Genomic DNA, 24,217 nt, shown 5'->3' with positions numbered 1-24,217 from the left:
ATTCAGAAAGGGAGCTCTTTCCAGCTGCTGCCCTTAGTAAAGAAGGGCAAATCAGAGCCCTTCTCTGCCAGAAGAACATGCTAGCATTAAATAGTGAGGGATAGTGAGGGATAATACAGAAAGTCTTGGAAGTAGATGAGAGAAGGGAGGAAAGTGAATGAAGGACAGAGTCAGGGAGTTATCAATATCCCCAGCCTGGCTGAGGAAAGGGCACGAAAGGCTCCAAGACTCCCATGCATTTGCCCTTGGCCCCTTTTCCTGGTTCGTCAGGGCTGGAATTCAAGGCATGCAGTATGTTAGCATTTCAGATACTGGAATGAAAACAGGAAACACGGAGAGGCTGCAGACACCCAGCATGCTCAAGCCCCTGCAGGGCTCTGGGAGAGAAGCAAAAAAGAGTCGGTAGCACTGAAACACATATTCTTCAGAAGGGTTTTCTGCCTGCAGTGCATGTCAGTGCAACTCTCCCCCTCTGTCCCAGCTCCCAAATGTGCTCTCTCACAAGGGCAGCCCCTCTGCACGTGGGGAGATGCAGGGTTGGTTCTCATCAGGGCTGGTCAAATCAGGAATGCAGCCACAGCCCTGGCTCTGTTAGCTCATAGGGGCAGAAAGCTGCTCTGTCTCATCCAGACCAGGAGCTAGGAGACATTCTCATCTTGTGGAGTGGGGAAATGGGCTGGGCTCCCTTTGTGGATAGTGTTTCAGTCACCATTGCTGTCAGCTGTGGTCATGGTTTGGTTTTGGGCAGTCAAATGTGTTCACCTGGAAAAGCAGCACATGAGAAAGGATGTACAGGACTTATAGTAAGAGCTCAGGTCCCAGCACACTGTGAGTCCACAAAACTCCCAGGTGGAGGAATAGCACCAGACACTTCCCCCTCCTGCATCTCCAGCAGACACAAGTCCCCTTTTCACAGCACCAAAGACAGGCTTATGACAGACCCGGTACCAAACAGAGCAAGCCTCATTGTGCCTGTACACTGTGCTGGAAAGAGATGGTTTGAATGGAGAATTGCCAGACACGGAGACCATGGTTTGGAAAAGCAGGAATACACACGAAGACTGTTGAAGTTTCAGGTTAGGCTCTGACATGTGGATTTCAAAATGTAGCTGCTGGGAGACATCACAAGACTGTATCATCATTTGTTCATTTCCCATTGAAAGGTGTGTCGATGTAACTACCACAGGGCTGGCACAATGGGCAGGGTAGCAATGACATGAATCACTGCAAACCACTGCCCTTCCCCCCTTCCCCCCGAATTCCACCTGCAGGTAAACTCTCTGAATTTAGGAGCTCCTGGGCAGAAAAACCTGCAGTACCCAGCACCATGCACACTGCCCTGCTGGAGAGTTAGCTCCCCACAACAGGCTAAAAGAGGGAGCTGCTTACCTATCTGAAATGGTGATTTCCACAGAGATCACGTTTGTGGTCCCAAACAGTGAGACTTATTACTACCTGGTTACTGTCAGTGTTTGCAGAGCCAGAGCTCTGGGTGAGCTGCTCATGAGTGAAGTATGATGATGGGACAACCATGCCCACAGTTCCTCGGGCTCAGCAGAAATGAAAAGTGACCTGTGAAGATAAAGGTTTGAATGATGCAAATGCTGACCCAAGATGCTGTGTCACGCATAGGATGTTGTTCTGTTGGTCCAGACAACTTCATATAATGGTCAGTAAGAGTTGGTGATGTATTCATGTGCATTCCTGTTCATCTGCTTCTATCCTGTGCACTCTGCTCCACAAACACAGCACTGGGCTTCCGGCAAGGAGGGAAGGATCCTGCCAAAAAGTGAGGCCAAGTGACAGAAAATGAAGAACTGAAACATCTAACCAACATAATGCATAGAAAAGGCAAAACACAGGGCTCCAGAGCCAAAACTCAAGTAGGCGTTTCAAGCATTCCTTGGATTGCTCAATCTCTACCACAGCTTCCTATTGCACAGAGCAGCAGTTGCTGAAGCCCTTTGCTGCTTTCTCAACAGGGAAATTGTGTGGAGATAAACTCACCAGCATGCAGAGATCTCCAAGAATGTCGAATAGTTATTGACATCTGATTCAGGGTTCATTCATCTGGGTGAAAAGAGATAATGGAGGGCTACATGTTTGGATCTCATCGTGGTGCTGGAGCCATCCTGAGTCACGCACTGCCAGGTGGGACTGAGGGACCTGTTACTACGCAAGCACTATGCCATCCACTGAAGGAAGCTATGGACAAATGGGTAAGGAAGTGCTCATTATGAATCATAATGAAATTACCTATCTGAAATAGGTTAATGAAATCAATGCATTCAATAATTACATCTGTGGAAGTGCAATCAAAATCTGCCAGGCTAAAAGCTGCTTCTTGGATTTCTCTTTAAAAACAAGCATACCTTTCCAGGTGTGTTCCAATGAATGCTGCCATGGAGTGCTGTGATTACAAGCTTGTTTACAAGCTGGGATAGCTGATTGCCAATGCTGACGCACTGAGCTAGCTGATGCTAAGAATGTGAGATCGTGTCATTCCACCTCCAGATGAAGTTTTTGTAGCATAACTTCTCCCTACCTAGCCTCTCTTCGCTGACCAAGTTGTGAGAATGATTGCCCTGGTCCCAGACTAGTGTATGATTCAAATGAATTTGTGGGGATCCCTGGAGAAACTGTATTTTGACTCATAAACTGTATTTTGCCTCATAAACAGTATTTTGATTCGTACATCCATAAATGCTGCTTTAAAAGGAAGCTATAATATCGTTCTTAATGAATGTTTCTTGATCCTTGCTTACAACACATCTAAGAACTCTGTATGTGAAGCCATACCTGATGGCCCCAAACCAACAAGAAAGCTTTGTTTCTGCCAATGAAGTCATGGAGCTCATTTGTCTCTGCTGCTTCTGTTCTGTCCATTCTGCCCCACAAACACAACTCAGGGCAATTGGTTTGCAAGATATTCACGTCTGAACATGAAAATAAAGGAGAGAGGACAGAATATAGAAAAGGAAATTTTAGTGTAAATAACTTAAATCAAAGCAGCAGTCTTGGCAACCTGGTCTACTGCAATGTGAAGATACCATCTCATAAATGACACGGTAGATGCTCAGCGCGTGGGGCACTTACACCAGATCCAGACAAGCCATAAATAGCCAGGCAGAATGACCCAATCCCCAAGAGACAGCAGAGATGGCTGGGGATATCTACATCTCCAGCCCTGACTTTGAGGCTTCAAAACACGACCTTTTCCCAGCGCCTACAGGAATTTAGCACCCACACTGCATCATTTCCCATTGTACTCTGTCCCTGGCTATTCCAATGCACAGATTTTGCCTTTCGTTGCTTCTGTGGTATTACAACAAGCAATTCCTTCCCTAGTTTTGCATGTTCTTTCAACTCCTCCATCTGAATAACAACTCTGGAAGCAAATGTAACGTACCGTCCACTCTGGGCTCTAGTCATCAGAGGAAGACAGACGGCATAAAAACACACTGCTGCACCACTGTGCCATGGTCTTGGAGTGACATTTCCACACAACCTCCTTAACCCATGGTCTGATCTGCAAGGTCTCCTTTCTGCTGTCTCCTGCATTGGCTGAGTTCCTCTGTGTAACGTCTTTGATTTTGTTGTTTATAGAAAGGTTTATGTGATGGCACCCTGCCCCAGATTAGGGCTACCAGTCCTTATTCTATTTATCAATTAATTAATCTTCATAAAGCAATGCACTAATTCATAATTATCCTTCATGTACAATGCAGTCCCCAAGGTTCTTTGCTGACTGGTTACTCTGTGGCATTGCTCCTCACTACTTTGCAAGTTGTTTTCTTTTTCTTTTTTTTTTTCTCTCTGTATATTCTTATTTCTTGAAGACATCTCAGATGCTTGTCTTTAAAGCAGTGAATGGGACAAACTTGGGGCCATTTCAAGATGTCAAATCCATTAAATGTGGGTTAATGGGTACTTTGATGAGAAATTGATAATTTTGGAATATCTGAAGAACTGAGCTGCATTTCTGTACTTTTCTTCAGCTATTTCCAGACTTTGTACTTCCAGAGTTGGTATATTTTCACACCTATATGAGCGACTCTTTGCTGATTTCATCACTTCATGTATCCTGTCACCACAAAGCAGCCATTTCCTGAAACAGTTCAATCCTCTCTTCATTTTAGTTCCTGCAAAACCTGATCTCTTCAGTGCAAAAGGGTGGAGTGCAGCCAGATGTCTCATTGATTAAGCAAATGTCTTGCAGTTAATTGGCCTTCAATCTTTGCAATCCCTGAAGTTAGCCTTTTTCAGGGTTTTGTTTTCCTTTCTGATTTGCAGACTTACTTTCTTAGGATGCCTTGTACTGCCTACACATCACCTGAGTGCCTTGATCAAGTTTAGCAGTGTGAGGGTCTCTAATTCCTCAGCTATTTTCTCTTTTGTTTAGGACATCTCCCAGTGAACAATTCACCTTCTATTTGCATTGTCACTTTCTGTGATCAGGTATCCCTCGCTCACTTTGCATATATTTGCATAATGTTCCTTTCTATGGCAGTTGTTGCAAAATTCACTATTTGCAGGACACTTATTTCAAGGACACTCAGCTCCACAGTTAATACAGTCCAGTTTTCTGTTTATCTCCAAAGTGCCCTCTGAACTTTCACTGCTTTCAGTGCAGTCCCTGGCAGATGGGTCAACATTTCCTTCTTGGTGTATCTGGCTTTGTTTTGTTATTCAACAGCTCCCATGTTTCCATACAGCTGCGGGGGATGCTCAGACTCAACCTCCCCCTAACAGCTCCCTCGACTTCTGGAGGACATCAGCACCCTGAAGTCACACATTTCTTCCCTGGTCTGCTTTCCTTCCTGACATCTTTTTTGCTCAGCTCCTCTCACCTACCTGCTCGTTCCAGCTCTGACTGTGGTACAGTCCCTGCAGGCATCACCTCCCAGAGATCTGCGGTGCCTTGGCAGAAAGCAGGGATCACTGCAGGCCTTCTGCGGTTCGGCAGAAGCAGCTCCTGGGATGTCCAGGGCCACTGCTCTCCTCTGATGCCGTGCTACGTGGAAGGTCAGGCAGAAAATCCTGTCGCTGCTTGAAGCATGCGTGACCTTACGAAAGGGCACAGCCACCACAAGAGGGAGGCAATTTCCTGAAGTGCTGCTCTGCGCATCTCCATGCAGAACCCCTCCTTGCGCTGCGGTGACATTTTTCAGCACTGAGATGACAGCTGTGCCCTGGTGCTCTGCTGGGACCGTGCCACAGCTCAGCAGCACCAGGGGCTGGTGTGAATCGCTCAGTGAAGGAGGCTTATCTGAGGTAACACTTGCTCATCAGCTCAACAGGCACTGCTGGCCGAAGGGAAAAGCAGGAGGACGAGTGGCCGGGGCCAGGCTGGCAGCAGCACAGGGCCAAGGGCTCTTCTGCATCCTGTGTCTCCCAGCTCAGCTGCTGCCAGGCTGCGACTTGGTTTTGCTCAGTTAAAGACCAGAACTGGAGGCCTCCCACTGACTGGTGTTCATCCCGGCCACATCCAGTAGTAGCTGAAAGGCCTTTCATACTGCTGTGCCAGGTGCTAAAAGTTAAAGAAATCCTATCTGAAGTCCTTTTTCTGCCCTGAGGACAGCACCCGTGTACCTAAATAACCAGCCTCATCTACTCCAATCTCTGATTTGGTGCTTGAACATACCTTGCATGCAGCAAGCATGTCAGGGCAGCTGGGCAAGGGGGCTACAGACAGCTGTGCCCAGTCCTGCAGGCACCTTCTGCTGCAAAACAGAAGTGAAATTCAGCAGCACAGTTTGGGTCTGGGACAGTCAGGGCTACCAGCCCCACGTCCCACCAGGCTGGTTTTGGATACCGGATCATCTTTCTTACAGCCAACCAGGTGAGGTCCCTGACATTGTTTTCCTGTGGTCTTTCTCCTTTACTTGTTTTCATGTTTTGTCTCTGCTCATTCTGAGATCTTTCCTGGAATCAAAGTCACACAGGCTGGCTCACTGACAGCATGGCAGGATTTTGAGAAGAATTTATAAGAATTCACTAAACGTGTTGTGCCCAAGTCCACTGGTGAGCAGACTGGTTTCCAGGCTCCGGATGAGAGGTGGCCTGGATCATATGGGGAGATGGACAAGGTCATTGCACCGGCTGAACTCCCAGCTCCCAGCACATGGATGGCTGGATGGTGGTGAGTCATTCTGTCATACATTATTATTTGTGTTGTACAGTCTTGCATATTAAGGCAAAATGAAATAAACTGATTCATACGCAGCAGGTGAGAGGATGCTCTGGGAGCAGGAACTTCATCATCAATCCTGCTGTAAGCTGGCCCTTCTTGCTCATCATGGGTATGGCATCTCTGATTCAGGAGTTCAAGACCCTACTATGAAATGGTGTCTTTAAACAACAGCAAGGAAGGTCACAGGACAGGTCACCTCACAAAACACATCATCACTCTGATGAAATGGAGACGGTGCTCATAGCATGTCAGAGACACAGCTGTGGTTTTCCAGTCTAGTTTATAAAACAACTGGCAAAACTCTTGCACAACCTTTAGACCAAGAGGTCAAAACTCTGTCAGGGCAACAGGTGGAGGAAAGCAATATCTGGAAGCTGCAAACTGGCCCGTACACATCTGTGAAGGCAGCTTGCAGTGTCAGTGTCTGCTGAAACCGCCCTGAGCTGCCTAGCCTTGAGCCGCTAAGGAACAGTCATTGTTAAGTTCTTTCCAAGGGAAAGGGAGAGAACTGTGATTAAGACCTCTAACTGATCCAAAATATTCTCATGAAGCCAGTGACCAAGATGTAAATAAGCATAAGTACACAGGAGTTCGGAAAGCCTGTGCTCCAATTAATGAGATACATCACACCAAGAGAAAGGAAATACATTTTAAAATGTTAAATCTTGCACCAAGATGCTCCATTTCTAAATCAACCATTTTCAAATTCTTTATGTATTTCTTTTTAAATACTTGCTCGGAAGTCCCATAATCTCCAGGGGAATACCCCACACTTTCACACTGAAAGTCATCCCAACTTGAAGTAAGTTGTCATCATCACCACCAGACAGCACAAACACTTGTGGCTGTGCAAGCATGGGATGGCTGGAAGGGCACCAGTGCAGAAAGGTGTGTCAGTGACTCACTGGTGCCCAGAAGGATTTGCACATTTTCTTTACACTCATGAATCATTTCCATCTTCAGAAGGAGCGAGGTTCAAGCACGTAGAGCTTCACCTCACCCTGATGTGTATGTCCAGTGCTGGAGGGGATGTGCAGGTTGCTTGCTTGCACCCGCAAGCAAGCAAGGGCTGAGCTCCAAAGTCACATTTGTGTCACAAGCACGCAGCCATCACTTGGCATTACAAACCTTCCACCAGCTCCTGACCTGGGCTGTGATTTTAGGCTGTCGGAGCTGACTTTGCAGGCTACCCCACACCTAGCCCCTCAGTGAAATCAGAGTAGATCATTTCCCACTGCCAGGCCAGGATGAGCTTCAAATACTCTGGTGCAGCTGCTGCACACATCCTCTTTTCTAATGAAAACAAATATCACCATCACAATTATCTGTGCTGCCTTCTAATTAAAAGGCTGTTGCTTTATCTGCCATTACTTCCTGCCCACCCCTTCTCAGAAACCTCCAACAGAAGTCAGGCTGCAGAGTGCAATTTCCTGCCTGAAAGGAGGCAGAGCAGAGAGCAAGGAAAAGGGTGGTTTGTTGTTTACATTGCTGGTGGCTCTGCTTAATGTCACTTTGTCTGAGTTTGTGTCATGTGGTGAGCGCAAGCGGTGACTAGAGAGTGCCAGGCCATGCTACTGACAGGGGGGTGCAGGGGAATCCAGGGCTTCTTCACTGGTGCTTTACCCTCTGAAGAGGAGGAGAAGGAAAAGGAGGAGGAGGAGGAGGAGGAAGAAGAGGAGGAAGAGAAGGAGAGGGATATCCTCCTGCTCAGTGCCTAGGGAAAATCTCTTCCTAGTGCTTCTTGCTCAGTGTGGCTGCTGAGAGTGAGATGGAGAGACAATGTGGGACAGAGCCACCAAGAACACACATCTGCCACTTCAGAAAATCTGTGTTTCCCTCAGAAATTTTGTATTTGCCCAGATCTGTTTCGGAGCTCCCAAGCCGGGTGGGAGTCATCCTCAGTCCCTGCAAGTGATCTCTTTGTGACCCTTCACTTTGCATCAGCAACATCAGATACAGCTTCCTCTAGGAAAGGCAGAGAATCTTCACAGCCTCATGGCTGAGGTACTCACCAAGCAAGGGACCCCTCCAACTCCAAGCATCCTCCCTCCCAAGAAGTCCTCAGAGATGCTCCCTTTTACCTTGATCCCATTCCTTGGGAATGATCCAGCCCCTGATACAGGCATTGCCAAAGCAGCTGCTGTTGCCTTGGTTCACCAACAGTTGGTTTGAGAAAGGTGCTCCAGGTGTGGACCCTGTGGAGGCAGGTGTGGACACTTGCAGCTCTACTGATCAGAGGTTACTGCTCTATGTACAGACCCAGCCTCTTACTTAGTGCTTTAAAGTGCAGCGATGCTTGTTTTTGTAAAGCCATGAGTTCAATGTCATCAAAGTTTGTCTTCCCTTTCTCCTTGTCTTTGTGCTGAGATTCTGGGATGCTCCTTAGGCAGTGCTGGTCTTGCTGGGAGCCACAGGGAATGTGAACTGGGAACACTGCTTATACCGTCACTGTCCAAGGTTGGATTTTTACTGAAATAGTTCCTTCAGTTATTTGTTAGGCATCAGAGTGGAAGAGATGGTCCCAGAAAGCATCTGATTAGCATTTGGCTAAACACCTCAACAATTTGACTTCCACTGCCCCCAGCTCAGTGCCAGATGTGCCTGCTCCATGAGCTGGGTGTACAGCCTTCTAGCACAAGCATGTGTAACATGGAAAAAAACAGCTACAAACCACCATTTTCTCAGGTCTTCTTTATTTTCTAATGCTTATAATCCACAGCCTTCCACTGAGACATGAAAGTCTGCTGCTTGCTTGCTGCCCCCTTCCAAAAGCTGATGGGTTGGTCCTCGATCCCAGCCTGTGTCTGCAGGGATGTTCCCTTCCCTCACTTTGCCAAGCTGGGTAGTGCTTGTGAGAACCTGGCTAAGGCCTCCATCAGCTAATCACATCCCCCTTATTAAGGGGAGAGGGACGATTACCCTTATTTGTCTTGTCAGTGCTTGGATGTAATATGTGGCTGATAGTAACAGGCAGCCGCTTTGCCTCAGGGCTGCCCCGGGTAATAATTTACATAGTGCAGCTAAATCTGAAATCTCACTAACATCCTCTTCTAATGAAGCTCCCGGTACCTTCCTCAAACCCCCCAGCAAGGCTGTATCTAGGCAACAAAGACAGGCTGTCCCTCACCAAGGAAGTGCTTAGATGAACACCTCCAAAGGCAAAGGATGCTGCTAATTAACCCTTGGGGCAGTGCTGAGCTCTCTGCTCCATAACAAGAGCTTTCCATCCCTCGCAGCTCACTGGAAGGCTCTTTGGGCTTTACCTCATACCTGCACTCCAGATTCCCCTCGCAGCCCTCGAGCGGAGCTGGCAAGCAGTGCAGCTTTTCTCTTTGAATGGTATTTGCTAACATGTGGAAGGCATTCACCTGACCCCTCATAGCTCCTCTTTGTACTAGCAGCTCCTGAATAATTGCAGTGTTTGCAGAAATTTCATGTCAAATTTTCAGCGCAAGAGGCAATGGGAGCAGAATATAATGTATTGCATGCAGGACTGTCTCTTCGGTGGGCAGGGTGCAGGAATAATCTCTGACCCATGGCCACACAAACCTCCCTTCAGAGCTCCACAGGGCACCTGAGAGAACAACTATTGAAGCAGGTGACCACCAGCACCCATGTGGTCTGACATGAGCAATAGCTGTGCAGGGCTTAAGTTTGGGACTGAAACATAGAGAGGATCAAACGGTCACCAGATGCAATAACCAGTCACCATGGGGGTCTCCAAATTTCCAGAGGCCAAAGGGAATGAGTGGAAAAGCTGCCCAAGAGCACACGAGAGAAGAGGAAACAGTAATTTAGTGCTAAGTAAACCAGAGAAACTGAGCCAAAATAAAACCAGCATTGAGCTCTTGGGGGATTCTTTAGGCAGTTGTGTTGGGAGCTGTGGATAGGTTCTGCAGGCTGTAAATGGTACCTGCCTGCTACCTTATGCAAGCGATCCTCAGCTAAATCCATCAGCCAGACAGCAAGTGTAGGCTGGAAGAAGCAGAGTGAGATCCCCAGTGTGAGACCCACACATCTGAACACCATTCATGTAGGAAAGGGCTTAAACCCATCAGTGTATCACTGGGTTTCAGTAGAGGGGAGAAAAGGGAGGAATGGGAGAGAATTGGAAGGAAGGAAGGAGGGAAGGTAGTTTGGTTGTCAAATAGACCCTAGAATGGCAAATGGAAAACAGGAATTAAACCTTTATACTACTGTTAGAAAAACTATTTATAAGACCAGAGCTGAACTCCCAGCTCTGGCTTTGAAGCACTTTACACTGCAACTTCTACAGCTCCTGATAAAGTGCTTGTGAAGTGCAGTATAATTCACCAGGAAAAAGGAGAGCAGGGCTCAGTTCTACAGAGACTGATCCAAAGTCTCAGAGGAGACCCCACAAGGACCAAACCGTGCTGCCAAAAACCAAACAAACAAACAAAAAAACATTTCAGCAGACTAAATCTGGTGCTGATGTGAGGTTCTTCAAAAGGGATAATTACACCTGCTTGTGAACTGTACTGGCTTCTGAATTCCCTACATGAACTTGGGCAAAAGGCCTTTGTGTACATGTTGCGAGCAGAGGCAGAGCCAGGCATGGTGAAGACCCCAGGAAGGACAATCTGGCATCCCAGCTGTGAGCCCCGCAGCTGTGTTTGGTGAATATTTTGGTGGGGGAACTTCCTCACATCACAAAGCTGCTGGCAATACGCAGAAAGATGCAGTCTCTTGTTTTCACACAGACAGAAGAAGGCCAGAGTGGGACCCACATGTGGAATATGATCCAGAATATAATGGAACTGGAAGAGTGTTTTTCAGGACTGGGAAGTGCTGGCTGCACCCTAACTTGGGACAGATACCATTCTGGAAACTAAGGCCACTCTGAGACATGAGCCCTATGGTGCTGGAATGGCTCGTGCTCTCCAAGGCAGCTCCAGGGGCAGAACAGATGATTTCAGTGACTTCTAGTGAGTCAGGCACTCTTTCAGTGACATGGAGCAGAAGAAACACTGGGACGCCCTGTAGGTGACGGAGAAACAGAGGATGGAGAAAGGCAGCACACCGGGTCTGAAGCACAGGATGAATTTGCAGTGCAGGTGAATCCCTCACCATCACAGCTCTGCTGTTCCTGTGCAGGAAAGTGCAGCCTGTTGCACCCAGGTCTTAGTGTGCAGATTTCCTTTGCTTTTGCCATGAATAGGTTAGAAAAGGATCTGCTGCTGTTTTATTTAGGAGTAAGTGCTCTCCTTCTTGAATTCTTGTTCTCACCATCGGGTCTATGCCATAGCACAAGGCACAGCTTTCGCCAGGCCTGTGCTGCCCTAGGTCTTGGATCTTTTGCTCCTTGAGCACTGAACAGGCACTGAACCGATGGCAGGGTCTGTCACTGGCATTCAGGAGGAATCATCACCACGTGAGGTACAGAGCTGGGTGCCCACAGTGCGGGAAAACTGCTGCAAACCCCGTGTCAGTTGTGACAGTGCCACGGCCTGGAGCAACCCGTCTGTGCTGACACTGACACTTTTCTCAGTGGTATCTAGTGCTGGTTCCTGGCCATGAGGCCGAAGCTGTATTTTTGGGAATAGTGTGATGTAAAATGTATGAGAGAAGCAAGGACAAGTGTTTGTGAAGCCTTCAAGGTGTCCATCCATGTTGGCCTTCTCCAAATGAAAGCTTAGCCCACATCTTTGTAGATTGGCCCTTCTTTGAGTATTGAGGGAGAGAAGAAGAAGGCCGGGAATTACATGTGCAGTCCTGGCAAGTCCCCAGAGGTGGATTTCAGTTATGGACACATATTTTGACGTAAGACATTAAAAGTTCTTCCACGAAATCACATAATGCCCAGGTGAAGAACTGATGAAGAGACGATGTGGTGATGATGAGACTAGGCCATACAAGTCTGATCATTGAAGTCCAGAGGGCAAATGAACTCGAATAACTAAGTCAGTATCTCTGCATTTTTACCTGCTCAACTTTAGAACCTTGCCGCCCTCTTCACAAAGTTCATTTGTGTATTTGGACAGAGTGATTCTGCTCTGAAATGTGGCCACAAGACACGTAGGTCCCAAGGAAAGATTCAGCGTGTGAAGGTGAGAATTTGTAAAGGTGCCCACAGATGCCAGGAACAATCCTGCCATGGGAGATATTCCAGTTATTGACTATGTCTTCAGCTTTCTCCTGGCAAGTGCTCTTTGGAAATCCTACCATTGAAGTTGCTTCTGACTCACAGGGTGACTTACTAAGGACATCAGCAAACTCCCTACTTACACAGCCTCGGGGAAAAGCACAAGAAGCAATTCACTTCCTTGCACCTGGAAGTCCCTCCGGTGTTCAGCAAACCTGCAGTTCAGCAGGACTGGAGTTGGTTTTGGGGAGGGACAGCCTGGGGGCACCTCTGCACGATGGAAGCTTGTAGCTCTCTCTTTAATTGGAGGTGAATTTAATTTCAGTAATGAGCCTGGCACATTCCAGTTCCTGATTAGATTTGCACAGTGATTAACCCAGCAGATATTCACTTGGCAAACTGCCCAGTCCATTCCAGTTGCAGTGGACTAAAACCATTTCTACTGCTACTCTCACACTGGGCAGCAAGGTCACCTGAAGGTCATTGTGGCAGGGGAGATGTACCAGGACTCAAACGCATGCTGCTGCTTTTCTAAAATTTGTCTTGGGAAAGGCCTTTCCAGTTCCTCACATTTGATCCTGTCTGAGCTGAGAAGACTTTGTGGTCCTCACTGTGCAACTTCTGATGCTCTATGAGGCAGAAGCAGCTTTTGGAGAAGTATCCCAAAGAGTGAGGCTTTGTCTGAGTCCCTGGGGATGCTGAACATCTCTCAGAAAGTGCTGCCAAGATCTTCCATCTCAGTATCCTTAAGATATGCAAGAAGCTTCCTGTTGTTGTAGTTGTATTTTTTGCTTAACCGACTGTGCCCTTGTCTGAAAACAGATGAACTGTGGGTACATTCATACTGATCTGTGCTCCTGGACATGGGGGAGAGCTGTATGGGGAAAAAGAGCATGGTGTGCCTGAGTTACACCAGCATGTTTGCACACCAAGAATCCCATCCCCAGTACCGTCAGAAAAATGTCCTTTACCCTCACTAAATTCACTCTCTCAGAAGAAAATCACAGAATCATCTGCTGGCAGTTTTCCTTCTGCCACTAAAGATTTTGCACTTGGCTACTTTGTGGTCGTTGCTGCTGAGGCGGCCAACAATTGCCACGTCACCCACAAGATCCTTTCTGTTTGCAAGCAGCAGATCTAGGAGGCCACCTTTCCGCATTGGCTCCCTTATTACCTGTACCAAGAAGTTATCTTCAACGTGCTGTAGGAATTTCCTGGATATGTTTGTGTCAGCTGTATATTTGAAATAATCCAGAAACTACTTTAAGATGTAAAATTCACCTCTGAGTTGGTCTGAGCAACCCAGTGGTTTCCACATGCTTCCTGAGGAGCTCTCACATGCTGCCCCAGGGCAGGACAAGCCAATGGTCAATGCCCTGCCTGCGATCTCTGCACCCTGCCCCTCCTGGTGAGGTGATCCTGCCCAGCTCCTCATCTGCAGAGGTGAGACCATGTCATAGTTCAAACTGAGAAGCACACACAATATCGGAGGATTTCATCTGTTCTAATTCCATTTACCAGTTACTGGATGTCTCCATTATGATTATTACCAGTGTAGAGAGTGAAAATGGCCATAAACACACTCTCAAATCAATTGCAAAAATCCACATTTGGCTCAGAAGATACACAGGGTGGAGCTTGTTCGCCCGCCCCCCCCCCCCCCTCCCCCCTGCATGGCTTATAATTTTCTTATGCTCACAAAAGAGATTTTTTTTCCTTCCCTCAGGGACTGTCCAAAAGGGAAATAAGACAGGATCAGGAGATTAGCATGTGTGGTTCATGTTTGTAATTTGGCACTGTTGGAATATTATAATACGGCCCAGATGCTTGGGAAGGTGTGTAATGTAAGCCAGCATGATTGACATCTCTCCATACAGGATCTGAAGGCTGTCAGATCTCAGGTTATTGAGTGTCCCACTTACTGACAAATATATACACCAGCTAAGTAGGGCACAGAGCTCCAGTTCACCCTGTCTGAGCTCAGATCATTCTGGAGCTGCTTTCCAATGAGATGTGAGTTGCTAATGGTGTTAGCAGAGGATATTGGCAATTCCTAAAAATGGTGATGTCCCAAAAGCTACAATTTCCAGTTGTGCAAGTGATGTTTATGTTGGAGATAGGCCCTGAGTCAAGCAAGCATCAGTAACTCCCGTTAATCCATGACCTTGGGTTGCAGGAGCAGCATGAGGACTTTGCCTCCTAGGAGGTTCTTTTTGTGCACCAGTGGAGATCCCTGGGCAGGGGCAGCCGCGTGGCAGCAGCCGGGTCACCCCAGCTGCCTCCATCTTCCCCCAGCCATCGAGCCCAATGTGCCGTGAGGGAACAGCCAGGCCACAACCACACCAGGAGCTCTTCTGGTATGCCAAGGCTGTGACACTTAAGCAATATTTCTGCACCTGCAAAATCTGGGCATAGAACCATTTATGTTAGCATTAATTTGCCTTTTTTTTTTTCTCTCTCCCCTCCCCCCCCCTCCCCCCCCGCCATTTTGCCCTAGAAATCACCCTGCATTATAAAGACTGAACTCAGAATTATATTGCCTTGGGGACCCTTTTGCCTGCACCAGTGAAGGTTTTCCAGGCCCATCTGAGCACTTGCATAACAGCAGCAGTGATTTCAAATAGATGTTCCTGGGGAAAACCTCTGTTCCCCTTGAATCAAAATGGAAGTCTGGGAAAGAGACATCAAAACTGATTTGAGAGATGTGAGCCAGAACTCAGACACCATAAATTAACCAGGAGTTCCTTGCTTCAGCAATTATTTCCAGGTTGAATTTGCCTTGCTGCAGCTCCCATTTGGTGGATCCAGTTATGTATTTCACTACTAGATTAACAATCTAGCAGAACTCAGTTTGTCTTGTATTCACTTGCATTTGTTATGGACTGTATCTTTCTCATTTCTTTCTTAAGATAATTTGGTTGAACAGTTGTAGCATATCTGTAAAGAGCTTTGCTGGGCCTTGGGTCACTCTAGAAAACCCTATATACAACTTTCCATTTGGAGACAGTGCCTGGTAAGACTCCCATGACTACCATTAGCATCAAAAATAGCTGATATTCCCCTTTGTAGAAAACCAAAACTGAGATTCTCTCTCCAATTTATGTTCTTCCACCCCTGCTTCCAGGAAATTGTTATATCACAGACCCCAGCTCCAATCTCTCCTTCAAACACCAATGTAAAAGCCTCTTACCCTATCCTCACCCAAACTGCTTTGTTTGCTTGGTGGAGGACAGCGCTGGAATATCTGTGGAGCAGATTAGTTCTTGGTACCCCATCATGTTAGGCCCTCCCATTCCTTCTTCACATCTTCTAGCTGCAGGACCCATGCTGAATCCTCTTTGCATGTTCAAGATCCTTGCATCATCACTAAGAGCTCTTGCTGATTATCAGAGTAACCTGCTGCTGTTGTGCCAATACTCAGGAGATTCATTTGAACATTGGAGTTCCCTTTCTGCATGCTCAAGAGCTCCTACACCAGCCTAATGGGCAGTAATTGGATACGGAGTGGGTTTCTTGGGGGAGAAGTGCACCAGGAAATTGATGATGGACTCATGCTGTCTTGAGTCAAACCTGCAGCACCAATATTTGGTAATTCTAGTTCATTTGAGGTTTTTGAAAGATCCCAGAGGCCCTGGGGCAAACTTCTTTCTTTCATCTGCTTTGACAATCTCAACCTATGCAATTCAGAAACCCACTATGGTAGAAGGCTAATGAGATGACTGTTATATCCTGAACAAAGATCCTTTCATGCTTCTCCTCATTACCTTGAATGAAGAAGAAAACGCACATAGAAATGACCTTTGTCATCTGGAAGAGAGTGGAAGCAGCACAGCAGCACTCAGCTGACACACTGACACTGCAGATGAGACTGCAGCAGTGTGGGTGAGCGTGTGAGGTGGCAGGACCATGCTGGAACCAGTCCCAGCACTTTGAGGATCCACCACCGCCAGCACGGTGCCATGCTTTGCAGCTTGAGCCATGCTCCTTATATGAAGTGGGAGCAGCACGTCAGGAAGCTCTGGAATCAAAGGCATGCTCTGAAGTGGAAGAAATGACTTAAGCAGCATCTTCACAATAAATCTCCTTGGTTTATAAGAAACAGAATAGCACCTTGTTCTTTGGATTTAATGTGCTCAGGAAGCATTAACTGGGAATAGCATCTTGAGGATAAAGAACAGGTGTTAGCCCAGACTCAGGGTCTCATGCCAGGCAAGGATTATTTTATTATAATTAATATTCTTACTTCTTCTTATTGTTAATTACTGGCTGAAGCTCAGTGCTTTAGGGACACTATAGTACTTCCTCCATCAGTGCTTCAGATGATCCTGCATACTTGGAAATGCATTGTCAGATCTCATCAGGTTTTGCAAATGACTGACTACAGAGCAACTAGAGGTGAGTGAAAATATTGCAGACATATAGGGAAATCTTCTTTCAAGCTAATCCCTATGAATCATTTTGTTTGTATTCGTGACCTCCTTTATTCATGAATATTTGGTAGAAAAACATTTCCTTGCAAATAAACACTTGTGAAAAACAAACAACTCCTAATTACTTCGGCAAATATTCTCATCTGAATGTTTATGCAAATACATTTACCCGCGTGAGCTCCTATATCAAACAACCATGAATATGCACTTTCATGAGAAAACACATAAGGTGTGAAAAAAAACATTCTGAGTGTTCTTTGTTGGCTTAGTAAGGGAGCAGAAACTGAACTGTATATCTCCTTTGACTAAAGCTTGGTTCACCAAGATCAGGTTGACAACATTCAATCAAATTACAGAAGCTGCTTTCTAAAAATATTAAATCCTCCCCTCCCCCCAAAAAAAACAAAACAAAAAAAAGTATAAATTTCATGGAAAGAAATGTGATTGTGTGCATGTGGAGTAAAATCAGTGGGTTATTTTTCTTGGGAAAGTGGGAGGATGATACTAGTTATTTAAAGTTAAAAGCATCAAGAATCTATTTTAAGGACCTAAAATTATGCTCACAGGGAACTTATGGAGGGATTGCAATGACAGAGCACATTTGTAAGTATAACTGTGTTTGTGATGGAGAAGATGACACAAGCTGCTCTCTCACAACATTTTCATTTGGAAGAGCTGAAGCAGAATGGGCTGGGAAAAAGAAAAAACAAAATGAAACAAAACAAAAAACTCCTTGGTTGTTCAAAATAGGCTCAAACAGGCAGCAAGCAATGGAATTGTCTGCTTCAAAACTGATAATGAGTGAGGGCCTCAGGGTGATATTCAGGTTCACATTATTCCACGTCTGGGTGATGATACAGTGAGCATGCTCAACAAAAACATACATGATATAAAATCAGGTGAGGTGGATATTATGCAAAATAGCAAGACACTGATAGAGAGGGGCAGTAAAGGGGGACCAGGATGGTCAGGGGCTGTCCTACAAGGAGAGGCTGAGGGAGCTGACCTGGGCTCACGTGGTGAGGAGGTGATATAGTAGCAGCCTACAATTATTTGAAAGTGAATTACAAAGACATTGGAGCTAGGCTTTTCTCAATGGTAGGTGAGGTAACTGGGGCAGTAAGCACGGGCTCAGGCTCAGGAAGCTAAGGATGCACATCAGGAAAAACTTCATCCCCAGGAGGATGGTACAGCCTTGTTCAGATCATGGGAGAGGTAAGAGGTCTCCATTCTTGGAGTTTTCTAAGATTTGGCTCAGCAAAGTCTTAATGCTGATTTAGAGTTGGGGTTGTCCTGCTCTGAACGTCAGGTTAGATTGGAGACTTCTACACGTCTTTGCCATCAGTGCTGCCCAAATTTGAATCTAAGACTCGGGCAGCTCAGTTTCTGCATGGCTTTTCCCCACAGCTTCCACAAAACCCCATCGCAATGTGGAGGGGACAAAGCCCTGACAGGTGATGTATATGGGCTGCACAGAAATCCTGTCCCTCTGCCTGCACTGTTAAGGGCAGGCAAAGAGTTTGATGGAGAACAATTCTCCCTCCAAATCCACAGAGAAGGTCCACAGGGTCAGAGACAGATCTTCATCGTCCAGACCACAGCCATGTGGTCTCTGCAAGGTCAGACTGATCCCAAGTGACATTATGTGGAAGTAAGGGACAAACAATGAAACTCAAGGCCAGAAGACCCGCTTACCCAGTAACACCTGTTGATTCACACTGCAGCCACTAAGGGGCACAGAGCACAAGTTTGTTTTCCATTGTTTTAACAACTGGCAGCTATGACATATTTTCATTTTGAATATCAATGGCACAAGTAGGTCCGGATGCTGCTTGGTCTTTGTGGTCATGGGCAGGCCCCTTGAACCTCCCTCAGGCCCATTTTTATGTCTGACAATTGGCCATTTTTTATCTGTCTTACTAAAAATCTTCAAATGGGAGCCATATAACTGTGCAACGCTGGGCACAATGGGGCTCCATACTGCTGTTTTTCAGTCACCTTTTTTCCTGGAGTTCATACAGTTTCCATTGTCTTGTTTATATAAAACTGTTATTCCAACTTCCCTAAAATTCACTTCTTAAATATGACTGTGATTTTTCTATCAGAATTTATGAATGCACACATTTAATAAACCCCAGAGTAAATTATGTTTATGTGTGTATCTATTTAAATGATTGCGTAGCAGCAACTGGCTGATGGGGACATGTCAGGAAATCTTCACAGTCCCTTTCAGTGCATACCAGATTCTTGTCCAGTCTATGAAGCTAGAAACCTGCTTTGAGGAAAGCAATTCTGGGTGTTTGCACAGGCCTTTTGACTTTGCTGAAGTGCACCATGCCATTCTGAGTCCAGCCAAATGGCCCTGTCTGTCCCAGGAATAAGATTTCACCCTGACTGGACTCTGTCAGTTTTCCGACCCACTTCACATGTAACCTCCCCAGATGTTGTAGATTTCTATAAAAAACACCCTTTCCTATTCTGTTTCTGTTTTGGTTGAAGGATCAATGAGATGTATTGTGTTTCCTAGCCTCGTAAGAATCTTATGTCAGTTTTTGACTTTCTCCCAGCACTTCGTTCTTCTCCTCTGAGTAACCACTGCACAGCAGCTCCTCTCAAAATGAGCAGGTTACTGGCTTTTGTGCCAAAAGTGTGCACTGCTCTGTGCTCACATCGGTGACAGCACAGCTGTGCTCTTCCAGTGAGAGGGAAGAAGGCAGGTGGGAAAAAATCAGAGGTTAGCAGACTTCTGGAAAATTTGGAGCAGCTTAGGCCTTGTCTGAATGTGAGTAAAGAAGGCAGGGATGGGGGGAAGCCATGTGCCCAGCTGCCAGTAGGCCCTGTGCTGTCAGGCCGGGCTCCATCGCAGGGCCTGAGCCCGGTCCCACCGTTCTGCCAGGTACGGGGGGACAGGACTTTGGATCAGATTTTGGTCCAGTCTCCCAGGTGAGGCAGAATTTCAGCTGTGTTAAAATTCACAATTTTTATGTGCTGAGGATTTTTTCCTCTGGATACAAGGTGACCTAGTATGTGCCGAAAAGTTGTGGCTAACCTGCCTGCATGAACACAATCATTTTGTATGAACAGAAAACCAAAATATATTAAAAAGAAATACAGACAGACAGTATTGTCCTGTTTTCCTATGCTCAAGTCTCATTTGAAAACCCACTTGAGTTTCTTTCACTTTTCATTTTGAGATTATGGAAATGTTTGTCTAAACATCTGTGGTAGCTGGTTAACAGGATCAAGCCAGCATTAGACTAGACCAGACACAGAGAAGATAATCTTTTCCAGCCAAAGAGTAGCAGCAACATAAATGCATAAATCCGCCTATTCAACTCCATTTATTACCCAGACATGCTGCCCCCAAAACCAGGTAGTTGTGCTGCCAGTATGGGCTGTGTCTCTGCTGAAAACATATCCCCACAGGGTTGGCTGCAGAAATCTTATGAACTCCTGCAAGGCAATGATTAAAGCCACTTCCCATGCCACTGAGGCAATACAGGAGTTAACCATATCCATATTCTCTTGTGGTTGAGTTTGGGGATTGGCACACAGACACAAGAGATCCTCAGTGTTCCACCAAACTAGATAAAAGAGAACAGAGCCAAGCTCAGCCATGGCAGTTTGCCACTCTCATATTCTGGACAGGCCCTGTAACAAGCAATTGTAGAAAGAGTTAGGCAGGCAGGGACCTAAGGAGGCTGGCAGGGACCCAGGCGGTCACCTAGTCCAACCTTCTGCTTCAAGCAGGGCTAGCTTCAAAGTTGGAGAAGGTTGCTCAAGGCCTTGCATATTCAAGTCCTGAAAACCTCCAAGGATAGAGACTCCATCACCTCTGGGTTCATCCACTGCAATGGAAAAGAATTCCTCCTTACGTCCTGATGGGATTTCCCTGTTGTAATTTGTGTCTGCTGCCTCCTGCTCATTCATCTTGGCTGCACACTTCAGTTCTTCAGTGTCTTTCTAATAGTGGAGTGCCCTGGCACAGTACTCCAGATGTGGTCACCTAAGTGCTAGAGAGAACAATCCTCCCCTGCCTGGCTGGCTACACGCTTGCTCATAGAACCCACTCCATGGCTGGCCTTCCCCATAGCATGGGCACACTGCTGGCTCCTGTTCAGCTCGTTTCACCAGGATCCCCAGATCCTTCTCTGTAGAGCTGCCCCCGGTCACTCGGTCCCCAGTCCTGTACCGATGCAAGGGGTCGCTGCTCCAGGACTTAACGCTTCTTGCTGAACTTCACAGGATTGACCCCACTGCCTCCTCTTGGCCAATCCCTCCAGCTTGCCCCCGTCCTCCCAAGCAGCCCGCCAGGACATCACTCGCTCCCGCAGCTTGTTGCCATCCTGGCAGTGATGGTGGTAAACAGCACTTGCCTCTTTCAGCAAGGGAAGGTGTTTTCCAGAAGCTCCTGTCAGATACTGAGTTCCCATCTGTAACTCTTTTGTCCTACTGTCTGTTGGCTGGGGTTTTAATCAGTGTTTCCCATGAATAATAGGCATTTTGTAATTTTTAAAGTATTTGTTATAATTGGTGGATGAATTTCACAGGGCTGCTGGAAAACAGAAGGAAATGGACAATTAGCTACAGCTGTCACTGTAATTCAAGGTGTTAATGAATGTCTGTTTGATCTGTTACCTTTACTGGAGGAAAGCTGGTGTGCACTCTTCTCTTCCAGATACCAATTTTCATGAAGTGGGCAGGAGTTTAATAGATTCTGGACCTTAATTTCTCAATCTAATGTGGCTGATGCTAGTCAAAAGCTGCCAACATCAGTAAAGGAAGAAAGACAAGAGGCAAAGGTACGACACTACTGCATGAAGTCATCTCCTCGGCTTCATAACCTCGTCTGGGTTATCATATTTTAAATAGGACCAAGAACTTGGAAAAATGAAGACAAACCCACAAAACAGTTTGTGTTGTTGCTCTATAGTTTCTTTGTAAAAGTTTCAGCCAAACATTCTGCGCAGCTCAAGAGCCATGAGGTGTTGAAATCGCATTGCTGACTGCACGTGCAGCATCACACAATGAATTGCCTCTGTGCTCCTGGTGGTTGCTGCCGTGCCATCCCGAGATCGTGGTCTGCTCAGACCTTCCTGCCTAGTTCAGCTGCTGGGGTTGGATTTAAAATGAGGAAGTGAGCTGGAGTGCTTTGATTTTTCTCCACTGGACTACAGATCACATTATGCACCAAGTCGTTTTTACAATACATCAGACTGGGGGGTATTTTCCAAATCCTATGACGAGAATGGCATTAAAAAGCAGGCAAATGAAGTCCCCAAAGATTGACTGAGGATAAAGCATGCATAAGAATTCATTCACACACACACACACACACACACACCAGTGATAACACAGTGGTGATCAGAGCTCCCGATGAGGCAGCTGAGGGCAAACAGTGACTCTTTAATGACAAGCATAAATTTAATTTGATTGCTGGGAATAATTGAGTGTTACGGCCCTCTGCTCATTTCAGTGGATTTGAGCAAAATTAATTGGAAGGGACATGTGTTTTTTCCTTAGTACTCCCTCTGCAGTTGTTGATTAACCTCCCAGCTGCAGGATTTGAACTTGGTGCTGGCTGTCAGGCAGGACGGACGCACTGACCCAGCGATGACGGAGCTCAGCCTCGGGGAAGCTGTATGTGGTGCAGCACACAGAGGGCAGGAGAGCTGCAAAGGCACACAGCGATGCCCAGTGGGCTTTGGAGGCAGGAAAGGCTGTGAATTTGTGTTGAGCCTCATCTGCCTGGGAGATAAGGTGCTGTTGTGATTTAGCCCTGGCAGGCAACTAAGTGCCACCCAGCTGCTCATGCGCTCTCTCCAGGTGGGATGGGGGAGAGAATCAGAAAGGTGAAAGTGTGAGGACTCACGGCTTGAGATAAAGACAGCTTACTAAACAAAGGAAAAGCTGTGTACACAAGCAAAGCCAAACATGGAATCCATTCTCTACTGCCCACTGGCAGGCAGGTGTTCAGCCACCCCCAGGAAAGCAGGGCTCATCACAGTGTGGTGCTTTCTTGGGAAGACAAACGCCATCACTCCAACGCCCCCCCCCCACCCTCCTCCTGCTTTACACCAGCTTTTATTACTGAGCATGACGCCACATGGCATGGGTTCCCTTTGGGCAGTTTGGGTCCCCGTCTCATCTGTTGTCTGCCCCCCCCCCCCGTGCTCCTGGTGCACCCCCAGGCTCCTTGCTGGCAGGGCAGCATGAGAAGCAGAAAAGTCCTTGGCTTAGTGTAAGCACTGCTGTGAGACAATTAAAACATCGGTGTGTTATCACCACTATTTTCATCAAAAATCCCTAACACAGCGTTATGTCATTCTCTACGAAGAAAATTAACTCTATCTCAGCCAAAACCATGACAGGTGTGGATTATTCCTGTCAGCCCCACTCATCATTTAGTTTTGAAGATTTTTATCAGAAGCGTCACTGGCTGCTCCAGCTTCGCGTCCTCCTCTGGTGGATTCTTCCTGGCAGTCTTCCTGGGGTCTTCCTACCACCCCATGTGTCAGAGCGCTGCTGCTGACCAGTAGCAACTGTGGCACCATGGTTAGGTGGCCCCATGCAACCCAGACGTGCACGTGGGTAGGTGCAGCCTGCAGGGCCTGCAGGAAGGCTATAGCCTGCTAGACAGCAGCAAGACAGCCACAGGGACAGGAGGTGGGGCTGGGCATTAGGAAGGCAAGTCCAAACCCCAGCAGTTTCTGCGCCTCCTTTCCCCATTACTCTGAGTACTTTGCACTGCTGTTGTGGTCTAACCCAGACGGCGCCTCAGCACCACACAGCCGTTCGCTCACCCCCCGCCCCAGTGGGATGGGGGAGAGAATCAGAAAAAAAGTAATAGCTGGTGGGTGGGTTGAGATAGGACAGTTTGACAGGACAGAAAAGAAAGGATAATAATAATTAATATTAATAATAATAATAATAATGTGTACAAAACAAGTGACACACAATGCAATTGCTCAGCACCCACTGACTGATGCTCAGCCCATCCCCAAGCAGCGTTTCCCCCCCACCCCAGCCAGCCCCCCCATATTAATTGTTCAGCATCACGCCATATGGTATGGAATACCCCTTTGGCCAGTTGGGGTCAGCTGTCCTGGGTCTGTCCCCTTCTAGCTCCTCGTGCACCCCCAGCCTCCTTGCTGGCAGGACAGTGTGAGAAGCTGAAAATACCTTGGCTTAGTGTAAGCACTGCTCTGCAACAATTAAAACGTCAGTGTTATCAACATTATTCTCATCCTAAATCCCCAAAACAGCACCCTACCAGCTACTAGGAGGAAAATTAACTCTGTCCTAGCCCAAACCAGGACAACTGCCTAGACACTTCGTCCACCTCCTGACATTAAAACCCCAAAGCTATTTCCATGCAGCTTCCCATCAGCTGCTGAAGGATGGAATTCAGGCTGCCTACAGCAGGTCAGTGTGCATTGCAATCTGCATCAACATCGGGAGAAGCACTTCCAAAACCATTTAGGGCACTGA

The sequence above is a fragment of the Cygnus olor genome, chromosome 23 (genome assembly GCF_009769625.2).
Source record: "Cygnus olor isolate bCygOlo1 chromosome 23, bCygOlo1.pri.v2, whole genome shotgun sequence".
Classification (NCBI taxonomy): Eukaryota; Metazoa; Chordata; class Aves; order Anseriformes; family Anatidae; genus Cygnus; species Cygnus olor.
The sequence above is the reverse complement of the archived record's forward strand: the minus strand, read 5'-3'. Positions refer to the sequence as shown.